The following is an 8,263-nucleotide window of genomic DNA, read 5'->3' on the forward strand; positions in this document are numbered from 1 at the left end:
ACAAGCCACGAGAGGAGCTTGCCAGCTCGGCCATGGTAATGACAACCTCCGCCTTTTCATCAAAAATCTTTACGACAACCAACAGTTTCTCATCGACACCGCAGCGGACATTTCGGTGATCCCAGTAAGCGCAAACGATACAAAATGCAAATCAACAACAATTCAGGCCGTCAACGCAGCAAACGGTTCTCAAATACGCACATTCGGACAGAAAACATTGAAACTAAACTTCGGCCTCCGTCGTCCATTTGAATGGACATTCTGCATAGCCGACGTAAAAACGCCAATTATAGAGGCGGATTTTTTAACGTGCTACGACCTTTTAGTCGACTTAAAAAACCGATCGCTAATCCACAAAACAACGAAATTGCGAACGTCCGGCGTAATGCAGACCACAACTACCACCGGCATTAAACTTATCACAGACACGAACAAATATGCACGTATACTTTCTGATTTCAAAGAGCTATTTGTATTACCGCAAAATAAAACAATACCTAATACGACAACATTTCACCATATAATCAGAAACGGCTCACCAGTGCACGCCAAGCCACGACGACTTACACCGGAAAAACTTAAAATTGCCAAAGCGGAGTGTGAGTACTTGATATCCAAAGGTATATGTCTAAAAGCCAATGGGCTTCGCCACTCCACATGGCACCCAAAAAGGATAAAACTTGGAGACCTTGTGGGGACTACAGGGCCCTGAACGCCGTTACCAAAAAGGACAGGTACCCTATTCCAAATATACAAACATTTCATCAAGTATTCGTGGGTAAAAATATATTTTCGACCATCGACCTGGAGAGAGCGTACCACCGAATACCTATGCACCACGACGACATCGAAAAAACGGCTATAACCACTCCCTTTGTCCTTTTCGAATTTCGATTCATGACTTTCGGGTTATGCAACGCAGACCAAACCTTTCAACGACACATCGACAGCGTATTTCGGGGACTAGACTTTGTCGTCCCATACCTAGACGACATCTGCGTCGCGTCTTGCTCCGAAACCGAACACAAGCAACATCTTCGAATTGTCTTCGAGAAGTTAAAGAAAAGGACCTGCGCTGTTTCATAGCAATTGTAAACTTCTACCGAAGGTTTATACCTACGGCCGCGCACACCCAGGCTATCCTTCAAGCGCTAATACCAGGTAACATCAAAAACGATAAACGTAAAATGGAGTGGACTCAAGAATCAGCTGCATTCAACGACTTTAAGACAAAATTGGCCAACGCAACTCTACTTGCACATCCGGAAGTGAACGCACAACTCACGCTATCAGTCGACGCATCAGATAACTCCATCGGAGGTGTATTACATCAGATAAAAAGCAACGAGGCGCACCCCCTCGGATTTTTTTCGCGCAAGTTAACAACATCTCAACGTAACTGGAGTACATACTCAAGAGAGCTTTACGCGATATACAAATGCATTAAATACTTCGCGGATCAACTCGAAGGTAGATGTTGAACGATCTACACCGACCACAAGCCGATCACGTTCGCTTTCAAACAGAAACCTGAAAAAGCAGACCCACGGCATCTCCGTTACCTACATTACGTCAGCCAATTTACGACCGACCTGCGTTACATAAAGGAAAGGAAAACAAAGTCCCTGATTTTCTGTCATGCATAAATGCAATGCAGCGCGAATCGATCGACTACGATGTCATCGCTACAGAACAGGAGGCAGACAGTGAACTCAAGTCCATTCTTCAGGGAAACGACCGGTATAGATAACCTTGACTAAGATGCCAGTACTAAACTCAACGCAACGCATTTACTGCCACGTCGCAGTTCCAAACAAAAGGTCAATGTAAAATAAGATAAACCAGTTGAATAACCTTTATAAATTAGAAAATTTTAGTTGAGAAAAAGAAGTGCACGCAAAGGATTTCACAAAAATGTATTTTAATGTTTTTTTTTTTACAAAAGTGCCATTTTGGCACTTTGTGCCAAATTGAAAAATTAAGTGCCATTTGAAGTAAAATACGGACAAATGGCACGGTTTGAGCCAAGTTGGCACCCCTGCTTCCAATAACTTAGAAATATAAAAATGTGAAATATCAAGGGTTTGAATTCATTAATACCTTCTATCTGCAATTTGCACAAAAATTAATTTGCGACTTTAGAAACCATCTGGGACTTATTACCTGTCGTTATATAAGGTAAAGCATTGTTCACTCAAAATCGGTACGCATAAAATGGGTTATATCTTTTTAACAGGTTTTCAGAAAATAATATTTAATATATTAAAATAAGGGGAAGAATTCCGCTATAGATAGATGTTAGCGAAAGCTTCATATTTTGCTTGGATATACAAATAATAGACAATTCCTTTGATAAAGATAAAATTTTTTCTGAACACCCGTTCTAGAGACTTGAGTAGTCAACTTGTTCCACTAAACTATCTTTAGTATATGGTTTTTCATAGTTCGCGTATCTCTACTAATTTCGTTTTAAATAAATATCGTGTATTTTTCGATTTGACGTAAATAGGACATATTCGTAAATTGATGAGTTCCAGAACTTTATTCATATCTTTGGTTTCAAACCGATTTAAAGTTACTTGTGAATAATTAATTTTCCTTAAAACCAACCAAAACTTTACTGAAGGTATAAAGTAAATGATTCAATGGCTTAGCACTTTGTGAAAGTGCTCCTTCCAGCATATTTCTGGGATCATATGACCTATTGTGGAGTCTGATCGAGTTTTAATGAGACTGTTTCGATTCTCTCGGCATTTCATATCCCTTTGACCACTGTGGCAACTTCTATAAATTTAGTTTTAAGAGGATATCACCCTGTTTCTTTTTAGCTTAAAACTTTTAACGTGGGAGTTGACCGAAGTCAAGTTTTAAACATGTTTTTTAGTCATTACTAAAAAACATTGTGAACATTGGGGTAAAGTAAACGGGTGAGGGTTTTGTTATAAAATTAATTTAGTCTAACAGAATTATATAAATTACAACTAGATAAGGTTTAAGTCTTGCCGCAGCTTCCATTCGCTGAACTGTGGATAATCGTTTTCCAATTCTCTCGCTTGATCTTTTTCTGATAAGCCTTTTTTTTTTATAATTGAGGTTAAGAGCCTTATCCTTAAGCTGGTGCGAAATGATTTTTTTTGATGATTAGCTTACTCTGTTAGTTTAAGCCGAAGGAATCCATTCATTAATTTTTTGAGGAAAATTAGAAGTTTTTGGTATATTTAATTTTAATTTAATTTTTGATTTCGAGAGTGTCGGGTTTCAACGAATTCATTCAACGTTATTTTTTGAGTAGCTACTTCCAACGTGAATAAAACTATCAAATTAAAACCCAGTACTATGAAATTTCAACCTCATAATGGTAGATCTATTGTCTAACAATCTGCATTGCAACTTTTTAATACATTCAAACAATTGCTGTACAGGTGTAAGGTGGTATCGATTCAACAAATACAACAATTACTTGTATTTTGTTTTTGCTTTTAGCTGGTCATTGTCAAATTTCAGCTATTTTTCTCACGCGGCGTAGCGTGACGTGGTGTGCGCGCCAGTCGCGCGAGGTACGCGGGGCGCGAGCGCGTGCTCGGCGTGCGCGGTGTGGCGCGCTTACGCGGGCCACCGCGAAGCTAAGCAAATTTAATGTTTGAAAGAGAAACAATGTCAATGGATCTAATTTCGTTTTTAAAAAGGTAATAATATCAATGGCACCAGGGTGGCAAGTAAAGTCAATTGACCTTATTTCCGTTGATCTTATTACCTGTCACCATAACAAAATGGGCACAGAAATAAAATATAACATCATTAAATTACTTTTCATATTTGTATAAAAATGTAGGGTGAAACCCGCGGGTATAAGCTAGTACATACATATCTCTGGAAGTATTTGTGGTAGAGAACTGGGACTTGTAGGTATGCGAAATCAAATTCTTTCTCACAGAGAAAAATGGACATTTTTAGAAAAGAGGCGTAGCACCACACTTACTGACTGAAAGTTTCATACTGCATATTTCTTCAAATATTTGGGGTAAAGTACTCAAGCTTGGTATGGAAATACATATGCATGCATGTATGTGAAACTAATCCCATACTTATGGAGAAAAATTAGAGTTATTGGACGAAGTGGTGTGGCAACTCCCATGCAAATTGATTTTTCTATGTTGCATATCTCTGGAGGTGTTTATTGCAGAGGACTGGAACTTGGCAACGAGATGTGTTTGCAAAATTAATTCCAGACTCATGGAGAAAAAAATGCGGTTTTTGAAAAGGGGGCGTGGTACGTCCCGTACAAATTTACTATTTTTTACCGCATATCTCAAGGGGTGTTCATAGTAGAATACTGAGAGCTGGTACTGGGGTATATAAAATCAATTCCAAACTCATGGAATTTGCACTTCCCGTACAAATTGACTTTTTCTTGCCACATATCCCTGGAAGTATTTGTGGAAGAATACTGGAACTTGATATGGAGTTGCGTATACAAAATGTATCAATTGCTCATGGAAAAAAATGTGAGTTATTAAAAAAGGAGGCATTTCGCCCCCCATACATACTAAAACCTTCTTAGTACATATCTCTGGAAGGATAGAAAATCTCTGGAAGTATTTTAAATTTGTTATGGAGATTTATATTATATAAGTGCCGTACTGACAGGAAGAATTTCATTTAATGGAAAAGGGAGAGTCGGCTTCGGCCTTGTAAAGATCTCATGATGCATACATATGTACCTCTTGAGGTATTTAGCTACAGTGATGAGAAGTGGTATTTTATAAAGGCCAGGATACTAAATTTGAGTTGGAAATATTAGAGCCCGCCGTGGCAGCTTCCAGAAGGTTACACGTTCACGCGGCGTATTCCTGGAACCATTTTAAGGTAAACATAGGGGGATTGATATCTTTGGTATGCCTAGCGTGCAGACGAGATTTTATAATTTCATAGTTTTAAACGGCCTAACTACCTTAACTCGCTTAAAAAATATAGAGCTATAACAAAATAGGCACAGAAATAAAATATAACATCATAAAATTACTTTTCATATTTGTATAAAAACGTTGGGTGAAACCCGCGGGTATAAGCTAGTTAAAACATATTTTTCTCAAAAATGCGTAAGGCTTAAATATTATAAAACATGCTTTAATAACACACAAGAATCGCTTTCTATATGGGAAAAATTTACGATTGAAAAGTATCTAAACATTGAGTTGTTGGTCGTGGCAACTTGTACCAGTTAGGAACCCATTGTTTATACACGAGGTTCGGTACTATGTTATAACTAATTTATGAGCATCACCCCATTGCGCGCCGGCATAACACATGTTCAGACGACACAGTGTTTCGACTATGTGGAGCCAGGTGGAAAAAAATCATGGTGACAATTGATTCAAAAAAACCAGTTGGGCTCATAGAGGGAAAGGTAAAAGTCATAAGTGCAGAATTTCAGATCATTTACTCACCCCCTTCTCCACGAACAGTACATTTCCAAAAAAAACAAATACTGGAATCGGTGCGATACCGACTAATCACTTTAGTTGCCTTTGGCTCTGAACATATTAAAGCAAGTGTTTCTTTTTCGACGTTCTTCTTTTGTGTTGTGGAATATTTAAGTGAAGGTATTTGGTATTTTCCTATATTTCTTATAAAAAATTGACTCTGAAATGCAGATGCTAAAGAATATTAATAAAAAAAGGTGTGAGTACCGGTTCGTCAGGTCTTGAAATTAGACGCAGGTTTTAGAAAATTGTATGTACTTTTTAAATATATAATTGGATCTTTTCGCGCGACTTTGCCAGTATGTGTAATTTTTGATTTTCATAATTTTCATTTTCAGCCTCTTTTTGCGTAATTTCGCGAAAAGGGAAGATTTACACCTATGTAATTTTTAGGTAAAACCTTTGTTTTCTGAGAGTGGAAAGCAATAAACCAAAATCTATATATAATTCTGAAACAAGGAGCTTATTCCCAGCGATCTACAAGTCGTACAGAGACAAATTATACATCAAAGTAAAGTGGTCGATCTGAAACTTTTCAGACTAAGATTCATTGAACCATTTTCGAAATATTTACGTCGGAAGATTTAAAAATTTTTACATTGAGCAAACCATTGCTACGTTCAGTTTGATAGGAAGCGTTGTTATGTAGCTGCGTATTTGTACCCGGCGATGCGGCATGCAGGCACGCTTGCATCCCAAGCTAGCTCGTCGGTTGGGGGGTTGTCATTTCCGCCTGCCTTGGTAGTCGCTACACAAACAAAAAGTTAATCGTGCCTGGTGATACGGAGAAATACTAGTGCGGATGGTCACAAATAACAAAGAGAAATAAGAAGATGAGCAAGAGAAAGCACTACAGATAAATGGTCCAGTCCCGTCCTGTCAGGTGGAGTCATCCCACCCTTCTTCTGCGTGAACTCCACGCGAAACCTTGGGCGTTGTCGTGACTCCTCACCTTCTTACAACGCCCCCTAAGCCTGACACGTCCGTCTAACAATCAGTCAGTCATTTCACCTCAGTTGTCGTTGCGTCTTCACACTCCCTCTTCCCCTCTGTTGCACAAGTGCAACACCCACACCAAAAACCTGTGCCTAGCACTCCATTACTCAGCTGAATTCCTATCCAAAACAAACAAAAAAATTTCACTTCATATTTCTTCTTTTCTATCTTAGCTCTACAATTCACAACTTTATTATTTCCTTTCTTTGTTTTTGTATAAGTGCTTAAGAGTATACCCTAATGCTAACTAATTTCTAATGGGCTAACTATTACATAAATATTTATAGTATCTCCTACTTTGACCTTAGTTTACTGCACTTAATCTAATGGTTTTCAATTACTCCATTAACAGTGAAACCTACGTAATCTTATATATTCGTGCCTATTACCTATGTCCACATTAATCCTAACTCAATATTTTCAATACTTCTAAACTCCGCTTTAGATTTTAATAATTCACAAAGAAAAAAAAAAGTGATAAGAATGTATCTGCCTACCCAAATACATATATACCGGGTAATTGAATGTATGTTTGTACTTATGTATATATTAAATATGTATGTACGCTATAGTAACAAGAGAAATCAATTCAAATCGTACTCACCTTGGTCTCCAGCGATGATGGTACCAGCATGCTGTCGAGAACCTGTGTGGAGTTAGAGAATTTCCTACAAATGGTCATACATACATATTCACTCCCTCAGCCTATGCTCTGAGTTCTTTACCTACTGCCCTACTCACAGTATTATCACACGCTCGTGGTTCGGGGCATCGAGCGGGTCATAGTACTGCGCGGAAACCTTAATTATAGGCCAAAAATGCGGTATAAATAAAAATTACTACTAAAAAAACTAAAAATTAATACTAATCATAAACTGCCCGTAAAAAAAACCCGAGAAAGTGCTGTGCCGTCTAAAACGGGGATTGGAAAAAGTGCGAAAAATATAAATTGTGTACTTATGTATGAGCAAATACAAACGGGCGTACGTACATATGGATATGCATATATTCATCAGGGTATGTATGTGCGTATGTATGTGCTTATATATGTACACCTATAAACCTATGTACATACATAAGTCAACATGCGGTTGATATAAAAAGGTGGTACTGTGGAAACTAAACAGAAAATAAAACTGAGTACCAGCAAAAAGCATTTGAATCAGTGATCCTAAGTACTTATATATTACTCAGACGTGATACTATAGGAAAGTTATGTGAAAAATGCGAATTTCCCTAAAAAAGCAAATACCTGGCATACATATATTTTACTTATCCAACTAAAAAAACGGAATTAAAAAAACAAAGGAATGCGGCTATGTAAGAAAAAGGTAACTAAAATTCTAAATACAAATTAAGAGAGCTCCAAATATCTATGCTAATGCCCATAACAAAACAAAAACCAAGAGAGCTGATCGCTGGGTTTTCGGCGCTGCTGCTGGTCAGTGGCGTAGGCGTAGCGCCCCACTTATGTATGCTCCCGCGGCGCTGCTACTGTTGTCTCGTCTCTTTCTGTTGTTAACATTCCTTTCCCAGCGGCTGTAGGCCTGCTACCACTGGAGTGGCGTCGATGTTGATGTCGTTGGCTGTGATGTGATGTGATCCGTGAATAGTGTGCTGTGCGATTGATGTGATGTATGTATGTAAGTGGCTTTTGTTCCCTTGGTGCAAGTATACAGGTGTCGCTAGTACGTGGGGATGTGTGATAATGTGCTTCCTGTAGCTCGAGGCTAGTGGCAGAGATCTTCACTGAAGGCTCGTGTGAACGTGTGCTTAGGTTTTTT

The sequence above is a fragment of the Rhagoletis zephyria genome, unplaced genomic scaffold (genome assembly GCF_001687245.7).
Source record: "Rhagoletis zephyria isolate East Lansing unplaced genomic scaffold, Rhagoletis_zephyria_1.1 Rzeph_scaffold_01391, whole genome shotgun sequence".
In the NCBI taxonomy this organism is placed as follows: Eukaryota; Metazoa; Arthropoda; class Insecta; order Diptera; family Tephritidae; genus Rhagoletis; species Rhagoletis zephyria.